The sequence below is a fragment of the Talpa occidentalis genome, unplaced genomic scaffold (assembly GCF_014898055.3).
Source record: "Talpa occidentalis isolate TD23 unplaced genomic scaffold, MPIMG_talOcc4v2.1 talOcc4.3, whole genome shotgun sequence".
In the NCBI taxonomy this organism is placed as follows: domain Eukaryota; kingdom Metazoa; phylum Chordata; class Mammalia; order Eulipotyphla; family Talpidae; genus Talpa; species Talpa occidentalis.
In genome coordinates this window covers 15,343,655-15,363,597 of record NW_023603184.1, presented here as the reverse complement: position 1 = coordinate 15,363,597, position 19,943 = coordinate 15,343,655, and the positions used below count along the sequence as shown (strand labels likewise).

Here is a 19,943-nt window from a genome sequence, read left to right as displayed (position 1 = left end):
TCATCAGGAAAATGCAAATCAAAATCAGATACCATTTCACACACAACTGAAAGGTTAAAATAAAAGGATAAATAATAACAAGGGTTGTTGAGGAATTAGAGAAACTGAAACCCTCATATATTGCTGGTGTATTTACTGTGGAAAGTAGTTTTAGGGTTCCTTAAAAAGTTAACCACAGAGTGTCTTCCTGGTGGCACAGGGGTTAAAGACACAGTGCTATCAATCTATCAAGCTATCAACAGCCACTATGACATGAGTTTGATATCCAGCCAGGGAGGTAAACCACATGGAGAGGCAGGCCTCTCCTGTCGTGCCCACCACTCCCCTCAGCAGTGTATTTCAGTACATCTGCCTGTTATGCCCCCCACTCTGTCTCTGGTGAATCCTCTCACCCCCACAACTCTGGCCTATACCCCAATTCTTGTATGCATAAATAAATAAATCTTTTTTTTAAAAAAGTTAACGATAGAGTTACCAGCATTCTATGTTTATACCCAATAGACCTGAAAACATGTCTATATAGAAACTTGCAAGTAAATATTCAAAGCAGCATTATTCATAATAGCTAAAAAGTGGAAACAACCCAAGGGTCCATCAACTAATACATGAATAAACAAAATGTTGAGTATCTACACAACAGATTATTATTCAGACATTAAAGGAAAAAGATACTGGTACATGCAGCAACGTGGAACAAGGATGAAACCTACAAAGAAATCAGTCACAGGGCCTCCCCGGTGGCGCAGCGGTTGAGCGCTGGGTTGCGAAGCTGCCCGCGGCCTCTGCGGCGCCAGTTCGATCCCCGGCTGCTTCCCGGCCACCGGAGGAGGGTCCCACATGGCGCGCAGACCTCTCCTGCCGCCCGCTGCTCCCCTCAGCAGTGTACTTCGGTCCTTCTGCCTGCTCTGCTCCCCGCTCTGGCTCTGGTGGATTCTCTCACCCTCCCGCGCTTCTGACTGTACCCAGTGCTTGTATAAACAAAACAAACAAATAAATAAATAAATAAAAGACTGACACTTAAAAAAAAAAAAAAAAAAAAAGAAATCAGTCACAGAAGACCATGTATTGTCTGATTCCATTTATATGAAATGTCCAGAATAGACAAATCGATAGAGACAGAAAGTAGATCAGTGGTTGTCAGTGTATGGGAGGAAAGTGAGGGGTAAAGGTTTTGTTTTGTTTTGTTTTGTTTTGGAGTGGGAAGAAGGGGTGATGGAAATGTTAAATGTTAAATTTTTTAAACCACCACTCTGGAATCTGAAGTTTAATCCCACGAGGGAAGCCTGGGCAATGGTGTAACGTGTGCAGTTCATTGTTACCTCATCCAAGAGGTGTGGTAGCCGGGACACACACACCAACTCCCACCAGCCAGGGCCTGAAGGCTGCTTCTGAAGGCATTAATTTCCTGCACTTCTGACCTGCCTGAAAAGGAGCTCTGAAGACCAGAGAAAATTCTTAGGCAAGGTGATGTTGGTGGTGACAGTTGACAGGTCAGTGTACTCCAAGGGGTATAGGCCAGGACGTTCATTTCTGCTACTCTCCCATTGAGTTGTCTTGGGATTAAAGAAGAAAATCTGTGTTAAGTGCTTCAGAGAGCTCAACACTGAGGAAGTTTTAAACAGATGGGAGTTTGGGGGCATTTGGGTTATTTCCATAGCTTAGCTATTATAAATAGAGCTACTATAAACATAGGGGTGCAGGTGTCCTTTTGAATTAATGATTCTGTGTCCTCTGGGTAAATACCTAGGAGTGGAATTGCTGCATCATATGGAAGCTCCATTTTTAGCAGGTTGAGGAATCTCCACACAGCTTTCCACAGTGGTTGGACCAGTTTGCACTCTGAAGATGTGATACATACATACAATGGAATATTACTCAGCAATCAAAACAGATAAACTCATGCAATTTGCAGCAACATGGGTGGAGCTGGAAGGGATCATGCTCGGAGAAATAAGCCAGAAAGAAAAAGAAAAATACCAGATGGTCTCACTCATAGCAGGAATTTAGAAAACCTATATAAGGGCCCAGGAGAAAGACTAATTATAATAATGTAAAAATCAAAATCAACACGCAACTATAAACCAGAGACACACTATGGGGGGCGGTGGGAGGAAAGGAGGGGTAAGGGTCAAAATAAGGGGGGGTGGGATTTGTATGGGAAATATAACCAAGATGAAAATGCATACATTGTGCAAAAATGAAAAACGATGTAAAAATATATAAAATAAAATAAAATTTAAAAAACATACATGGGAGTTATTTTTATAGAAGATTCAATAAGGTTAAAAAAAGGATAAAAACTGCACAGCTGATGCAAGGTACAGCTAGAATTTACACAGCTATCTCAATACGACACAATCGTTCACATAGAGAACTAAATTAACCAAGTATATACCAATTGATCTTCCAAACACACCTCTCGGTGACAGGGTGACATTCAAAAGTGAGAAGAAACATCTTGACTCTTCCTCCTCCCTTTATGTGCCCTCTGTAGGGAAAGCATCTGCTTTACTCACAAATGAAAAAGGCCGTAAGGGCTAATGTCCATGTCTACTCACAGATGTCTATGTCTGGCCCAGAGTCTGAAGATTACATGTGTTGTTGTTTAGGTCCTTATTGGAGACTCAAAGCCTCCACGTTTGCTGGCAATTTATTGCAAAGGGTCAAGACACAAGAACACCTGAGACTGCAGGAGTAGCAGGCTGACACCTGCCACATTCACAGCTCAGTCTTCCTGTTCTCTGGAACCATCTGACTTTCAGTTGTTGCAACAAAATAGAAGCAAAGCAGATAAAAATAGCAATTATCTCTTCCCAGCATGCCCTTTGTGAATTGTCAACTAAGGGTAGGTCAGAGGGTTGATGTGAGGATGTGAGGCTGCAGGAACCCATAGAAACCTACCTGATAAGGTAATGGTTGGTAATAGTGTCGAAGTAGCTGTAGTACACGACATTGTTCACGTGGCCATATTGGTCATTATCCTGCCACCTCGTCTGGATGGGCAAGAAGTACCCATAGGCCTCACGGTGGCGACGGTCCTCGACTCTTTGATTCTCTGAGGATGTCGCCAAGGAACGGACATTCCAACGACGCAGCTTCGAGACCCGAGAGGTCATAGTTGGTGATGGCTACCCTGGAAGGGTCCTTTAAGAAAAACACAAAAAGGAAAAAAAAAAACAAAGATAAGAGGTCCTCAGATATTTTTATTTTAGCTTGACATAGCAATTACATTAAATGTTGACCATTGGTTTTCAAAGGAAATCACATTTTTTTTTCTAGGCAAGAAACCTTCCTTTATAATCCAGGTCCCTGCTACGAACCTATTTACTTGTTCAAGAATTCCTAATTAACACAGCTTTGGCATGCACTGACAGAATCAAATGAAGCCTTTGTTTCCATTTGACTAGTGGGAATTTAAAGTATATTTGCATGGATGTCTTCTGTTTCACGAGCATCTTCAAGGTGGGTACTGTGTCTGACGAAACTATAAAGCTACTGAGGCCATGAATATAGATAGAACTCATCTGTGCAGTGTAAAGTACGTTTGCCAGAAAATATTCCCAGCTGGACTTATCGACAATAAGTTTATTTTTAAACATGTACTAATTTTCTCTTAGGGCAAACGTAAATTTTTTAACACGCATAAATGAAAGGGGAAAACTAAAAACCCACCAAGACCACCTATGTACATTCATCCAGTCTTATGTTTATTTATACGTATTTATTAATCTGTATATACATCCTTAAACCGGACCCTACTGAACATGCTTAACAACAGATCATTATGATGTTTAGACACCCTTCTACATCATTTGTGATGTTGAATTTCATTATATTGCATTGTACTGAAGCATCACAATTTCCCAAATCCTCTATTGTTGCATATTGAGGATTTTGATTCCAATTTTGTTGACTGGGATTAGAATCTCTGTAAATGAATCTTCACAATCATCCTTGATTATTTTCTTAGGATAAATACCTAGGAGCAGAATTGTGGGGTCAAAGGGCAAATGAATGTTAAGGATTTTGTTAAGGATTTTGATACAAATGTATGCCCTCCAGAGAGGTAGCACCAATTCATACCCTCCCCCGCAGTGGATGAGCAGGGCCAATTTCCCTGTCAATTTTAAAATGCTTTGTCAATGTGACTGTGTTCTCTCATTTCCATACAAATTTAATGAAATGTGCTAAGTGGAAAGATGACTGCTGCTACTTGCTATGATGGAATAACTAGTTGGGAAGAAGTCCTCTGTTTGAGAACAACTATGAAAGTCAGACAAAATGTAAAAGAACTGTTTGAAGGTCTGAGGAAATAATCAAGGCAGCCGGACTTAACACTCTGCAACCCTGGGGACAGGGTAACACACTGAAGTGAGCCTTGCATTTGCCACTGCTGGTTCTCCTCAGGGTATTTGCCAACTAATCATGCAGGGAATAAAGGCTGAAGGGATGGCAGCAATCTAGGGCTGGCAGTGGTCTTGCTGTGCTGGAAATATGGACCTAAATTGAAAGACAGAGATCCTGGAGAAGAGAGACCTACAGAGAGGGGAACTCACAGTGCAAATCCCCCTCGAGGTGTTTGCTGATTCTGAAGTTAAATGTGCTCTTCTTGTAAGAGAGAAACCAGCAGAAAGGAACCGCTACAAGGCTAGAAATCTTAGGAGAGAAATATGAGTTTCGTGGTGCTGAAGATGCAAAAAATAGCTTTTAGGGCAGCGACGCAGGAGGGCAAAAACCCCAGACCTTCAGTTTGGACTGGAGAAGGGCTATCCCCTTCGAGTGTGGGCAGAACTTGTAGCTGACCAGCCTTGGTAAAGGTTTTGTACCCATACTTCACCTGTCAGCCGCAGAAAATGAAGTCATCTCCAGAGGAAAACACCATTCAGAGGCTCTACAGCTTTTTATACTCAGTCTAGCATTCCATGAAAACTATCAGGGAAGATGAACAAATAACCAAAACCCAACAGGATTTAAGGTAAAACAATAAAGATAGTTCCACAGACACACAAAGATTTTCACATCACTACAAGTAACAGTCATCACAGATAAGAGGCTCAGATGCATTCCCAATACATCAAGAACTCTAAAGTTGAAGGGGAAAGATCAAAAACCCAATTAAAAATAACTGAAAGTCACAGACCACTCACAATAAATATTTTTACACGACCTTTAAGAATTTGAAAGGAGGGCCTCCCTGGTGGCGCAGCGGTTGAGCGCTGGGTTGAAAGGCTGCCCGCAGCCTCTGCAGCACCGGTTCGATCCCCGACTGCTCCCCGGCCACTGGAGGAGGGTCCCGCATGGCGCGCAGACCTCTCCTGCCGCCCGCTGCTCCCCTCAGCAGTGTACTTAGGTCTTTCTGCCTGCTCTACTCTCCCCTCTGGCTCTGTTGAATTCTCTCACCCTCCCGTGCTTCTAACTGTACCCAGTGCTTGTATAAATAAATTAAAAAAAAAAAAAAGAATTTGAAAGGAGGACTAAGTGCAGCCATAACAAGAGAATTGCAAATTATAATTATGCTCAGATACCCTTTCTAAATTATTAGATTTGGTAAAAATTCACAGCTTGACAGCACATTCTTTTGACAGGACCATAGGAAAGAGACACTCTCATACACTGCTGGTGGGAATGTCCCCACCTTTATAGGAAGAGAATTTGACAACATCTAACAAAACCACATGTGAGTTTATCTTTGACTCAAATTTAAGAATCTGCTTTGAAGCAACACTTGCACAAATACAAAAATACATGTGAACAAGATACATCACTATTAATAACTGAAAAGTATTGGGCAAGAAACATGCATAAAAGATTAGTTAACTAAACTATGATACAGTCACACAAGGGTATATTATACAGCTATAAATAAAAACTAAAGGAGGTTGTGATATGGAGTGATTTCCAGTATATATTTGCTAGTAATTTAAAAAGTAAAGTACAAAAGGACACTTAGCAAGCCACTTCTGTGTAAGAAAGAAAATAAAATAGTTCACATGTATTTATTTATATTCACAAACAGAAATTCAGAAAAGTTGAACCAGAAACCAATCAGGGTGCATGAACAAGGCAGATGGAGTGGGGAGAAGCAACATGCTTTTGAATATAGCTTTTTGTATAATTTTGAGTGCCGTAAAGCATCTTATTGCTTTATAACCTCATACATAATGATATGATGATGATGAAATTAAATTAACAAAGATGAATGGGAAAGAAATGAAATATAAAGAGAAACAATGAGCTTAACTATATTTTGAATGAATAACATAATCACATGGAAGGGAAAAATAACTACTTTTAAATACAGAGTTTTGACTACATACCCTCAGTCTAAGGTCAAAAATGTTTTAACGAATACTGAACACTGATCATTGGGTCTGCTTTTTAACAGTGGGAGGGTTAGTGATTCTGAAGCTGCTCTCTATGAATCTAAGCCTGGGCACATGAGTAAATAACTGAGGAGCATGTGAACCACGCTTCTCACTTGGAGAAAACACAAATAAGAAAGGAAATAGACTAAAATGAACCTTCCAGTATTACATGAGATTGGGAGTATGAATATGAAATAGAGATATGGATTTTTGAGCGCTGCTGAGCCTAGATACAAAGGTACTCCAATAGCAAAAAGAGCATACTTAGTGTGCATATCTTCATTTCTAAATACCATTCTCCATAAAACAAAGAAGAGCACCTTAAATAAATGATTGAATAGAATGATTGAATGGGAGCAGATAAAGTAAAAGAACATCTCAATGTACCAGAAAGTAATGTTCACAACATGATGGGGATGTCAAAAGTTAATAGGAGCCTGCCTGGATGGGTTCCCAAAGGCAAATGAAGAATAAAGAGCACCAACTTAAAAAATGAGATCAGTGGCTTAAATGAGAATTAATAAAGCCACTAAATTAATAAAAAGGGATAAAGAAAAAGATATTTTTTATGTCATGCCAAGTAATGAACACAGAAAGGATAATGTATTTAGAAAATCATCTTTTTTTCAAATATCATAGTATTAATTGATTCAATGAAGAATCATCTGTGGATGTCAAAATATACTGGGCTTGGTACAAGTTTGGTGAGGAACAGAATATTTGCATTGTCCCAAAGTATTCCCTACTTATTATTTGTTCACTAAATATTAGTAATAGTAATAACTATGTGATGGATCATATTGGTAAGATATAATATCACCAATAATGGATCAAGCAAACATAACATGCCTCCTGATAGAATAGTCTGAGAAGGATAATTTTACTCTTGTGTTAGTTTTGTCCACAATGGATTGTCTGAATCTAATCGCGACAAGAGGAATCAAAATTGAGGAACATTACAAAGTAATTGTTCTGTACTCTTCAAAAACATCAATATCACAAAAGCAAGCAAGGTAGAAGAATTGTTGCCATTAAAGGATACTAAACAACTATGACAACTAAATGCAATGCATGATCCCAGATTACATATTAGACTGGAAAAAAGATGTATCTATAGGGGACATTATTAGAATAGTTGATCCAATTTGAATTATGTTTACAGAGCACATAACAGTAATGAATCAATATTCAACTTCTTAATTTTGGTAGCTGTAGTGTCGTCATGTAAGAGAAATTCATATTTTTAAAATAATTTAGGTATACAGACGCATGACATCTGCAACATCTGATCAAATTATTTGGAAAGAAAAACAGAGGGGAGGGTAATACATGTACATAGAAGGAAGAATAAAGTAACTAAGGAAAAATACTAAAACTTTAGTGAATCTAGAAGGAAGAAATACAATAATACTTTCTACTAGTCCTACAGTTTTTTGTAAATTTGAAATTAAAAAAAGTTACCGTATTACCATATTAATTTATTAATTAATAAAGTTAAAAACTAATTAGAAATTTGATGATTTTATCAAAGCACTGGAATGTATAAAATACAATCATATTATGAATTCAACAGATGGGTTAAACAATAGACTAATCAGAGAGTATATTAAATAGCTAGAAGATAGGTCCGCCTAAATATTTAGATTGAAGCACAAACTGATAAAAAGATTTAAAAGGCAAATATTAATTTAAAAAAGATTTAAAATGCAAAGCAAACATAAACAACAGATAGGACACCACTTTTTTGGAAAGTAACATAATTGTTGCAATTAAAATTCTAGATAGACAGGAGAGAGGGAACATGAAGCCACATTTTCAAGAATAATTATGAACACAAGTTGGATAAATTTTAGAACATGAAACATAACTAAAAACCAAAGAAAATCTTCACTGAAGCAAAGAAAAGAAATTTTACCTTTCCAGCAACAGCAAAAGCTGACTTATTCAATGGAAAAAATGTATTTAGAAGGCAAAAGAATGACTCCTTTAAAATTCTTAAAGTAAAATATTTCAGAACTATAATTCTACATCCATAGAAAACTATCTTCCAAAATTGAAAACAAAATAACCAGTCATTTTCACAAAAGTGATCCATCCCAATTAGACCTACACTAAGGGAAATGCTGAAGGGCACTCTCCAGGCAGGTTAAAATAATCTTCAATTAAAGCATAATAATGAAGAAAAAAATGGAAAGAGGAAATAAGTGAGTAAATTTAAATTAATATTGATGGCTTTACACAATGATATTAATAACATCTTGTAAATTTTACAACATTGAGAGAATTTAAATATCCCACAACAAAGGCAGAAGAGATTGCAACTAATTTGTACTTACAGAAAACATAATAATTAAATGAAAGTCTAAGGATGGAAATCAATGAATTAAGAATCCATCTCAAGAAGCTTTAAAAAGAACAGCAGTTAAACCAAAAAAAGGTAGGAGGCCAGTAATCAAAATAAGGACAAAAATCAATGAAATAGGATTAAAATATGTAATAGAACACATTTCAACAATTTTTTTTCTGTAAAAAAGGCAAATGGTAAATATTTTTAAACTTTGTGGGTCATGAGATACATAACAACTATTCAACTCTGCTAAAGCAGGCACAGACACAAAGAAATGGATATGGTTATCTTCCAATAAAACTATATTCACAAAAACAAATGCTAGGCTAGATTTGATCCATGAGCCATATTTTGTTAATCCCTGTAACGGAATGATACAATAAAGATGTAAGTTGTTTCTCAGGGAAAAAAGTAAAATAGATTAAATTCCAGTAAGAACAGAAAAAGGAAAGAGAGAGTACAAAGTATCAATATAAACAGAGGTGATCACTACAGATCTTAGACATTAAAGATATTAAAAATAACTTTAGATCAAGAAATTTTAAAATTTAGATGAATTTATAGTTTAAATATAAAATTTAAATATGCTTTGTTGAAATTTTTAAAAATACTAACTTAACAAAACTGACATGAGAAATAAAAAATCTAAATAGTCCTATGTTCATTAAAAAATATGAATTTATAATTACAAGCTTATCTACCAAAAAAAACTTTGGCCAAAATGATTTCCTCAATAAGTTTTTCAAACATTTCAAGAAAAACTAACAACAATCTATACAAATTATTCCAAGGAATGGATAAAATGAAATCACTTCTGAACTCATTATTTGAGGACCATACAACCTGTATACCAAAACTGAGCAATAAAGAAAAATTATTATGACAGGAAAGGTATAATTCTATCATGAACATAGATGTAAAGTCAAATAAAAATACTAGCAGGTCAAATCTTATGATATATGAAAAGAATAGATCTCAAACAAGGGAATTTATAACAATGACAAAGGCTATTAATATTTGAAAATCAATCAATATAATGTACCCCATTTATTAACCCCTATATAGTCACTAAATTTATCAAAGCACTGGAATGTATAAAATACAATCATATTATGAATTCAACAGATAGGTTAAACAATAGACTAATCAGAGAGTATATAGCTATATAGCTATATAGCTATATAGTCACTAAATTGATGCAAAAAAAATCACTTGGTAAAAATCAATGCTCATTCACCATACTGCAAAATCTTAAACTAGAAATGGAAAGAACTGCCTTGCCTTAACTAATAAAAAAATCTTTTTTCTATCTACAGTCAAAATAGTTTTTCCTTTGAAATTGGGTATAAAATCAGATGATATGAATGTATACATAAAATATCCAAACAATCACAACTATTAAAATTTTAAATGTGAATTTAGTAAATTCACTGGCTATAGACGTCACACTTAAAATTCAATAGTATTTGTATACACTAGCACTAAAAATTGGGAAATGAAAATTTAAAACAATACCATTTACATTAATATAACTATCCAAGCATATGTAACAAAAAATACTGGATACCTAGGAACAAAGTTAACAAAAAATATGTAAGACATTTTGAAAACTACAAAAAAAATTAAGGATGCCATAAATGGATAACATATCATGCCAATGGATTGAAAGACTAAGTATTGGAGGACTCTCCTCAATTGATCTGTAAGTTCAATGTAGTCCTAATCAATAACCCAGCTGGCTTTTCGTAAAAGCTAATAAAAGGATAACAATTTTACGTGGAGATGCAAGAGACTTAAAATAGACAAAACAAACATGAAAAAGGATAAAGTTTAGTAACTGTGTTAGCAAAGATCAAGATTTATTTTAAAGTGTAGGTTAATTTAAATAGCATACTAGCACAAGATAGACATATAGAATAGAATATAGAAAAGAGGGTCTAAGAAACATCACTCAAATAAGACCACCTAACTTATGAAAAAGCTGCCACTGGAATTCAGTGAAGGAAAGGGTGATATTTTTAATAATTAATATTTTCACGAAACTTATCCCACTTCAAAGTGCACACAAATCAAATTCATAATAATTATAGACCTAAATGTGAAATGAAATACAGTAAAGTTTCTAGAAAGTAACACCAGCTATATTCTTAATGTTCAAGTAAGTAAAACAATCTCTTAACACAGGACACAAAAATTACTTACTATAAAAGAAAATATAAATAAATTTATATTATTTAAAAGGTTAGAACTTAGGGCCTCCTTGTTGATACAAGCGGTTAAGTCTAGCACTACGAAGCTATCAGCAGTCACTGCAGCACGAGTTCCAACCCTGTCAGGGAGCTAACGCACATGACACAGCAGACCTCTACTGTCTCTCCTGTTGCTCTCCTTAGAAGTGTATTTCAGTCAATCCATCTGTTGTGTTTCCCACTCTGTCTCTGGTGAGTCTTCTCACCCGCCGCACCTGTGGCCTGTACCCCAGCTCTTGTATGCATAAATAAATAAAATAAATCTTTTAAAAAGAAGGTTAAGAACTTAGCTATCAAAAGATACCAGAAAGGTATATACTACATATAACCAACAAAGAATTCCTATCTAAAATACATAGAGAAATCCTACAAATCAATGAGAAAAAAAAAGACAACCCAATTATAAAATATAGTCAAAAGACTTGATTAGGAATATAATTAGAAGGATGTCCAAAGGATCAATAAGCATAATGAAAGTTGCTAAACATCATTAACCACCAAGGAAATGCAAATAAAAATCACAATAATTTAACTTTTAAACTCCCCTCAAAAGCTAAAACCTTATTGTTGATGAGGATGTGAAATAACTAGAACTTTCATACTCTGCTGGTGGGAGTATAAGTTGGTATAATTTAGTAATTTATTTCATGGTATGTACTAAAATTGTACAAATGTATATATATCCTTTGAGCCAGCAATTCCACTCTTTGGTATGTAGCCAACAGAAATACACACATATGTCACCAAAACACACATACAGGAAGATCCCCAGCAGCACTGTTCAAACTGCTAACAACCCAAATTGGAAATGACACAAATATTCATCAATAGTTTAATGAATAAGTAAATAGCAGTATATTCATATAATAGAACACTATATGACAATGAAAAATAATGGCTTTCTGCTATACATGAGCATATAAATGATGCTCACAGACATAATTTTGAAGGCCAGAAGCCAAACACAAAAAAGTATCATTTATAAGTAATTATGATAGAATTCAGAATGTTGATTATTTTGGTATGGGGAATAATGACTTGGAAGAGGCAGAAAAATATTATAAGAAATGTTCTACAGATTGGTCTGGATGGTATGTACATGGGTGTATTAATTTTCAGAAATTCATCGAGTTTTTCCAAAAAGTGTATGCTATGTGACAGAAGTTATGTGATTACACACTAAGTCTCTACTCTCCAGAGTAGCTTATTTTTATTTTATTTTAAAATTTAATTATTTTTTAAACATCCTTGTTAATTTCTGTTTCCACAATATAGGATTTCTCCCCTCAGGTGTGGTAGTTTTCCGACCACCAAAGTCCTCCACCACAGTACATTGTGCTCTCCTTACCCACCCCCCTTTTTTTTTAATACAGGGAATTTATCTCCCATGCAACTGCCTGACGCTGGATCCAGTTTGCCCTAACGCAAACTAAAAAGACCTGAGGAAGTCATGATTCATCTTTTTCCAAAGAAGACCTTATTTTTTGGTCGTTTTGTAGATATGCACATATTTGTAAAACCTCAAGTAAACATGGATAAAGATGGACTTGAACTTTTACATCGAAAATGGAGAAATGACTCGCAATCTTGGATGATCTGAAAATAACCTGCCATCTAAGTGACATTTAAAAGGGGAGGACTCTTAAACTTGTACATTTTTCTATTAAATTTTCCTACAGAATCAACTTTCATCATCTGTACCTTTTGATAACACACAGGCTAATATTCATCCACTTGAACACAAACAAAAGTGTTCTGGTCAACACTGAATACCAGAGTATTCGGACTGACCACTGAGAGAAAGTGGAGAAAAGACATTTTCAAAACCAATTTTAAAGAACCGTATTATTAAGTGGCAAAGCCCACTGGCATAATTCAAAGGAAGTCAATTCTGACACCTGCTTCATAGATATTCAGATTTTACAAATAATATTAAGGGCATTCCAAATCCTTTGGAAATGTGCCACGACTCCACAAAGGAAGTCGCCACAAATGGGCACTTTGCTGAAGCTAAGTGTGTGGGGGAGGAGAATCCTGCCATGCAGAGAAATTCTCAGGAAGCTGTGAAGATATTAGCTATTTTACTCAATTTATTCCAAGCTGAAACATAATAGTACATTATAAATCTGTTTTGATTTTACTTAATCTAATGAAAAAATGTTCATCTTTTTGATAAGTGCTCATTAGCCATTTTTTTCTGACATAAACAGACAAGAAAGATGTTCTTGTGCGGCATTTAAAACACAACTCAGTTAATTACAGTGCAATGACTCAAAGAACAAAATCAATGCACTGGTTTCTCACTTGAATTGTCTTTAGAGTTGAATTAAAAATCTAACAAAAAAAATTTTAAAGGGCCCCGGCAGTGTGTTTTACACAGTTAAGCTGAATAATGTTTAAGTAAACAAAGGGCAAATTCTAGCACATGATATAATTTTTTTAATTTTCTGATGTCAATTGCTCTTGAGGAACAGTTGCTGAATTTACCAACAAAGGGGTATGTGCTTGGGGGTGGGGTGCATGTTCTCTTTTGGGGAAGTCGTGAGAAAATTGCATAAACACTTCACCCTATTTCACCCAGACATCAGTAACGTGTACATAATATCTGGTCGGGGTTGGAGCCAGGGTAGGCAGGGTTGAAATTACCATGAAGCTAAGTGACCATGTAAGAATCATTTTTTTTGGTAGCCCAGGTTTATGCCCAGGACTTTAAAATATATCAGACAAGGCCTCCCCTAGTTGCACAGCGGTTGAGCGCTGGGCTATGAAGCTGCCCACAGCCTCTGCAGCGCTGGTTCAATCCCCGGCTGCCAGCGAGGGGCCCACATGTCGCGGCAGACCTTTCCTACCACGCCCACTGCTCCCCTCAACAGTGTATTTCAGTCAGTCTGCCTGTTCTGTTCCCGGCTCTGGCTCTGGTGAATTCTCTCACCTTCCCATACTTCTGACTGTACCCAGGGCTTGTATAAATAAATAAAAATAAAAAAATAAAATATATCAGATAATTTGGGTTTTTTTGAGTAGTAGAGTATTAATTCGTTGAAACATTGTCCTGGATGAGTCTGACATAATTAATGCTATTTCCCAAAATACCTGATGCACGTTCCAGGAAAAATTTTAACTAGCTTAATCTGACTCTTTGGCACCTGAAATATGATTATGTAATGATCAATTTGCTGGTTTTTAAAATTCATTATTATTTAAAATATAATTGCTTGCAGCTAGAAACTTAAAATTATTTTAGATCTATGACACATAAATTATGCATGTTGTACCAAACTCCAAGTCAAAACATCACAAAGAGGAGTAAGTAAAATTAATTACCTAGATGTCACTAATCCTATCCTCTCTATGAAGTCGGTATTTAAATGGATGCATGTAGCTTATTGAAGACTTGTTTAAATGAACAAACAAAATAGCAAGAGAAATAGTCTTCTGTGAGGTCATTTGATTGGATGGTTGTTGAAGTCACCTTCACAAACGATCTTGCTAGCATTTAATAGGTATGACATGCCTATGCCGTTAAAATTTCAGCGCACTCAGTTCAAACATCACCGTCTTTATTCTGTCCTCCCTGATCATTCCCCAATGTTATCTACAACCTTTAATAATCATACATATATTAATTATTGCCTCCTTCATTTATCCTTTCAATAATTTATCCCTGGAGTTAGGGCTGTTTAGTGAGAAAACAGACCAGTATTCTAATGCTCCTGTCCTTGAGAAGTCAACCTCCCGGGGGGATGGGGGTGACAACGAGGAGGGGTTGGAAGATAGACAGTGAAAATAAATATAACAAATAAGCAAATTGTATAGAATATTGTAAGATGATAAGTGTTAGGGGGGAAAGATAGAGTAGGATAAGGAGAATGGGGGGGAAGCAGGTGAGAGGGCTGCATCAGGAGGAGTTGCAATTAAAAGCAGTGGTCAGAGAAGATCCAATTAAGAAAGTGACAAAGACATGCAGAAGGTGAGGCCTCTGCACACTTTATACTACCTCTCCCCATATACCATTTTGCAGTTCCTCATTTGCATTTCAGTCTTCCTCATTAAGCTGGGAGCTCCCCAGGGTCAGGGAATAAGTGAATTATCATTCTTTCTCCCCCATGCACAGTACAGCACCTGGCAAGAATTACACATTTCATTGTTTGTTCAAAGCACCAACCAACCGAACTTTTTACAGACTTTACAAAGAATCAGTCCCTTCTCCTACTCCTACATTTTTTAAATAGTACTTTATTCAGTTAGCCATCAGCACTGCCAAATAATTTTCCTGTTCTCTAAAAAACCAGTGATCTCCGAAGTGTGGGATGAGCATCAAGCAGCTGTCCCAAATGACCCAATGATGAGAACATGAGGAGGCAGGCAGGAGAACTTCTCATATTTTGAGAACGTCTCATACTTCTCATATGCAAGAACTTCTCATATTTTGATTTTTTATAGCAAAACTAAGAGATAAATTAAACATGACTAGACTATAGAATACGGGTTGATGCTGACTCCCTCACTCACAGTGGACTTGCCATGTCCTAAGGAAATGTGGGACAGGTGGGGTCCACTCAAGCGCAGCATCACCACTTAGGGTCCTGGAGAAGTAAGTAGATTTCCACATTGTATGAGCTATAAACTGAATGTCTGTACCCCTCCAAAAGTCTTATGTTCAGACTTAATACCCAAGGTAAAGGTCATGGAGGTAGACCCTTGGGAGGTGCTGAGGTCATGAGGGCAAAGCACTCGTGAATGGGATTAGTGTCCTTATAAAAGAGACCCCAGAAACACTCCCTCACCCCCTCCACCATTTGAGGACACAGTGAGAATAGTCTGGAGTGCTCACCAGACATGGAATCTGGTAGCAAGTTGATCCTGGACTTTCCAACTTCCAGAACCAAGAGAAAGAAATGTGTATTTGGTATAAGCATCCAGCCCACTGTATAGAGCCCTTATGAATTGACATGTATTATCTACTCCTAAAAATATAGACAAGAGAATTGAAAATAATGGCTTTAAAGAAAGCCACAGACTGAAGAAAATACCAAAATGCAAACTGAAGCAAAAAGCAAGAGATAAAACAGGGTTGATTTCTCTCCAATTCCTAGGAGTTTGTCAGCTACCCTACAAGCTAATCAGACCTATCAAGAAATTGGTCAAAAGAATTAAAACTTATCTAGAAGATCTGCAATGAGGAACACTTTATAACATGTATAATGTGTCTTGTTCAATTTACAGAATATCACAACACTTGACATTATTTTAGGTTTCTCATGGCAGTTTACTTGTTGACTGGCCAATATCCATTCTCACCTTCTCTCTTACTAAAAGAATCCTAATTTTGGGAGAGGATGACTCCCTTGCAGGCATAGGTAGCATGGGACAATAAGAAGCAAGCAGGGCCTCCCTGGTAGCACAAGTGGTTAAGCAAGTACTGTGAAGCTATCCGCAGTCTCTGCAGTGCAATTTCGATCCCTGGCCTGGGAGCTACCCACATGGCACAGCAGACCTCCCCTGTCTCACCCGCCGCTCCCCTCAGCAGTGTATTTCAGTCAGTCTGCCTGTTCTGGTCCCCACTCTGTCTCTGGGGAATCCTCTCACCCATTCACCCCCACCTCTAGCCTGTGCCCCAGTTCTTGTATGTATAAATAAATATTTAAAAAAAAAAAAACCCTCAATGTTTAAAAAAAAAAAAAAAAAAGAAGCAGCAGGCCAAAGTCTGCTGGGAATTCCAGGGGACACTTCCCTTCACTAATATAGGCCCTTCCCTTCCTCTTTGGCTGGTCTAAAACTCTGACTTAAGAGGCACCACCCTCCCCTCCTTCTTTCTGCCTAGAATTATGATGTGAGTCTAACAGCAGCCATCTTGTAACCATGAGGCAATGAACATGAAGACAATGACCGTATGATGAGGACATCAGAGAGGGAAAATAGAGCGGCCTGGAACCATCCGGTGCCAGTTCTGGGTTGTTAGGAAAAATGGGCTGTCTTCAATAAAGCACTGAAGGCAGGTGTCTATTATATGCTGTCAAACACAATCCCCTTTTGGTATTTATGATTTAACAGTAAAAGACAAAAGACCAGAATCCACTGGAAAAGTGTTCTTCCTGCTGTTTTGTTTTTTTTTTAAAGATTTATTTATTTATTCACACAAGCACTGTGTACAGTCAGAAGCACAGGAGGGTGAGAGAATTCACCAGAGCCAGAGCGGGGAGCAGAGCAGGCAGAAGGAACCAAGTACACTGCTGAGGGGAGCAGCAGGTGGCAGGAGAGGTCTGCGTGCCATGTGGGACCCTCCTCCAGTGGCCGGGGAGCTGCCGGGGATTGAACCAGCGCTGCAGAGACTGCGGGCAGCTTTGCAACCCAGCGCGCTCAACCGCTGGGCCACCGGGGAGGCCCCATGTTTTTTGACAGATTATACCCAGAAAACAACACAACAAAAATTAAAATGCAATTCCTAGTTTGCAGCGCTGTTAGGAGATGTATTGGCTGTATTCCACAGCCAACTCATTTGAATATTTTTTAGCACAAACTTTTTTTTAATGGAAAGACAGTATAAATAAATACTTTATTAGTCCCTTAAACTTTATAGCACCATACACAGAATGATGGGCACCTCAAAAAAATTTTTTTTCAAGTGATAAATTTTCTGAAAGAGGTGAAACAGTGCAAGCCTTTGTCTTCTTAAGCTTTTCTTTTAAAAATATTTTTTATTATAAAAGTGACTCATATAGTTGATAAGACATTCAAGCACTACAAAAGAGTACTGACTGAACAATTCAGCTCATTATCTTTACAAATAGTTATTATCGCATTATTCAATGTCTGCTTCTCTATATCCACCCACCTGGTCCCTCCCTCCAGGCCCCACCCCCACACCACATCTGGATGTCCACATCTGTAGATGGAACTACTTGGCTTATCATATAACCACCAGGTGAACAGGTTTCTCTGTCCATCCTCCCAGATCATCTACCACTTTTCTGGTTATATATTTGGTAGTGCGATGGCTTAACTAGTACCTTTGCCCTGTACAAAGAGGCTCTTGGGGGGTAAGGGACCCACTGCTATAGGTTTGTTTTTATTATTTTTTTTACACAATACCCTGACCCTGGCAAAGACAAACCTTGTAAAATGTCACCTGCATAAATACAGAGGCAGGGCGGAGTTTTAGTTGACTTCCAAGCCAAGAGGGTACACAGCACAACTATTAAAAAACAAATTCTGTCTCCAGTTGTATGAATAGAAGTAAAACTAGCAACAACAAATGTTGGCGAGGGTGTGGAGAAAAAGGAACTCTCCTGCACTGCTGGTGGGAGTGCAAACTGGTCCAACCACTATGGAGAGCTGTGTGGAGATTTCTGGACCTACTAAACATAGAGCTTCCATATGATCCAGCAATTCCACTCCTAGGTATTTACCCAAAGGACACAGAAACATCCATTCCAAAGAACACCTGCACCCCTATGTTTATAGCAGCACTATTTACAATAGCTAAGCTTTGGAAACAGCCCAAATGCCCAAAAATAGATGACTGGATCAAGAAGATGTGGTACATATATACCATGGAATATTACTCAGCATTCAAAAAAGATAAACACATGCAATTTGCAGCAACATGGATGGCGCTGGAAGGGATCATGCTCAGCAAAATAAGCCAGAAAGAAAAAGAAAAATACCGGATGGTCTCACTCATAGCAGGAATCTAGAAAACTTAAATAAGGGACCAGGAAAACGAATAACTATAAGAAAGTGAAAATCAAAATCAACAAAAAACTATGAACCAGAGACACTTTTTGGGGGGTGGGGGGTGGGAGAGGAGGGATTGGGGTCAAAATGGGGGGGTTGAAATTGTATGGGGAATATAAAAATAAAATTTATTATTTTAAAAAAAATAGATTGCAATGATTCCTTAATGAAAAAAAGCACAATACGGCTGAATGTATACTGTGATCTCATTGTTAAGAATATTTTTATTGATCTGTATGTCTGGATAGTCATAAAAAATTTAACAGTTACTATCTCTATATCATGAATGATGAGGGTAGGTTTTTTTCCCTGCAGTAAACTAATAACTATTAAGCATTAAAATAGAATTTTCAAAACCAGGTACAATCAGAACTCTCATACAGATATAAAAATGAACACACGTAAAGAGTGAATTTTTCTCATAATGAGGGAGTCAGGAAAATATAGGTAACAGGTCACCGGAAAGTCAGAGAAGCTCAAAATATATGGAGTAAAGAAATGTTGAAAGAAAGGAGCGTGAAGGTAAAACTGAGTTTTCTGCAAAAGAGGAAATCCTTTAACCCTACTGGATGGATCAGCATTTGCATGCCTGTCACTACCTACACGTTAACAGGATTTTAAAATAGCTCAACGACAATGAGGGGTTAAAATATAATGGCAAATAATTTATGTGTATAATAAATTGTTTTTTTTTGTTTTTTTGCTTTTTTGGGTTTTTTTGTGGGACCCTCGCCGGCGGCTGGGGAATGAACCGGTGCTGCAGAGGCTGCGGGCAGCCTCCCAGCCCAGCACTCCACCCCTGCGCCACCAGGGGAGGCCCCTATAATAAATTGTTTTAAAGGAAAGAAAAAAAAAAAGAAGTAAAACTGTTAGCAATAAATGAAGCAGAGGCACTTCTATTCTCTCTGCGTGACTCTGAGGTAGAGTAGTCAGTCAAAAGGGGACCTCTCTTAAGTTCCAGAGGAAACACTAGCAGACAAAGGCCCCAGGGGTCCCTGGGGTGATGGTGGGGAGAGCAACAGGGATGGTCCCAACAAGGGAAGAAAGCTCAACCCCTCTGGCCCTCGCTTGGTATCTCACTACCTCTCGACAAGTCTGGCAATCATTACTCTACCTGATTACAAAACTACCCTTTCTCTCTATCTCAGCAGACAACAAAGGATTTCACTAGTATCTCCAGCCAATCTAATAGTCTGGTGTACATATGCATCTGTATAAATACATGAGCATTTGTTTATCATCTTG

The 19,943-nt window shown here is 37.4% G+C and overlaps 1 long non-coding RNA gene across 1 annotated transcript; it reads left to right on the top strand.

Annotated features, from left to right (window-relative positions):
- The first annotated feature begins 1,360 nt into the window (after positions 1-1,360).
- LOC119255389 (uncharacterized) lies at positions 1,361-12,629 on the top strand. Its single transcript, XR_005127456.1, has 3 exons — positions 1,361-1,490; positions 3,280-3,462; positions 12,335-12,629. It is a non-coding gene; the product is annotated as an uncharacterized LOC119255389 (long non-coding RNA).
- The last annotated feature ends 7,314 nt before the right edge of the window (positions 12,630-19,943 follow it).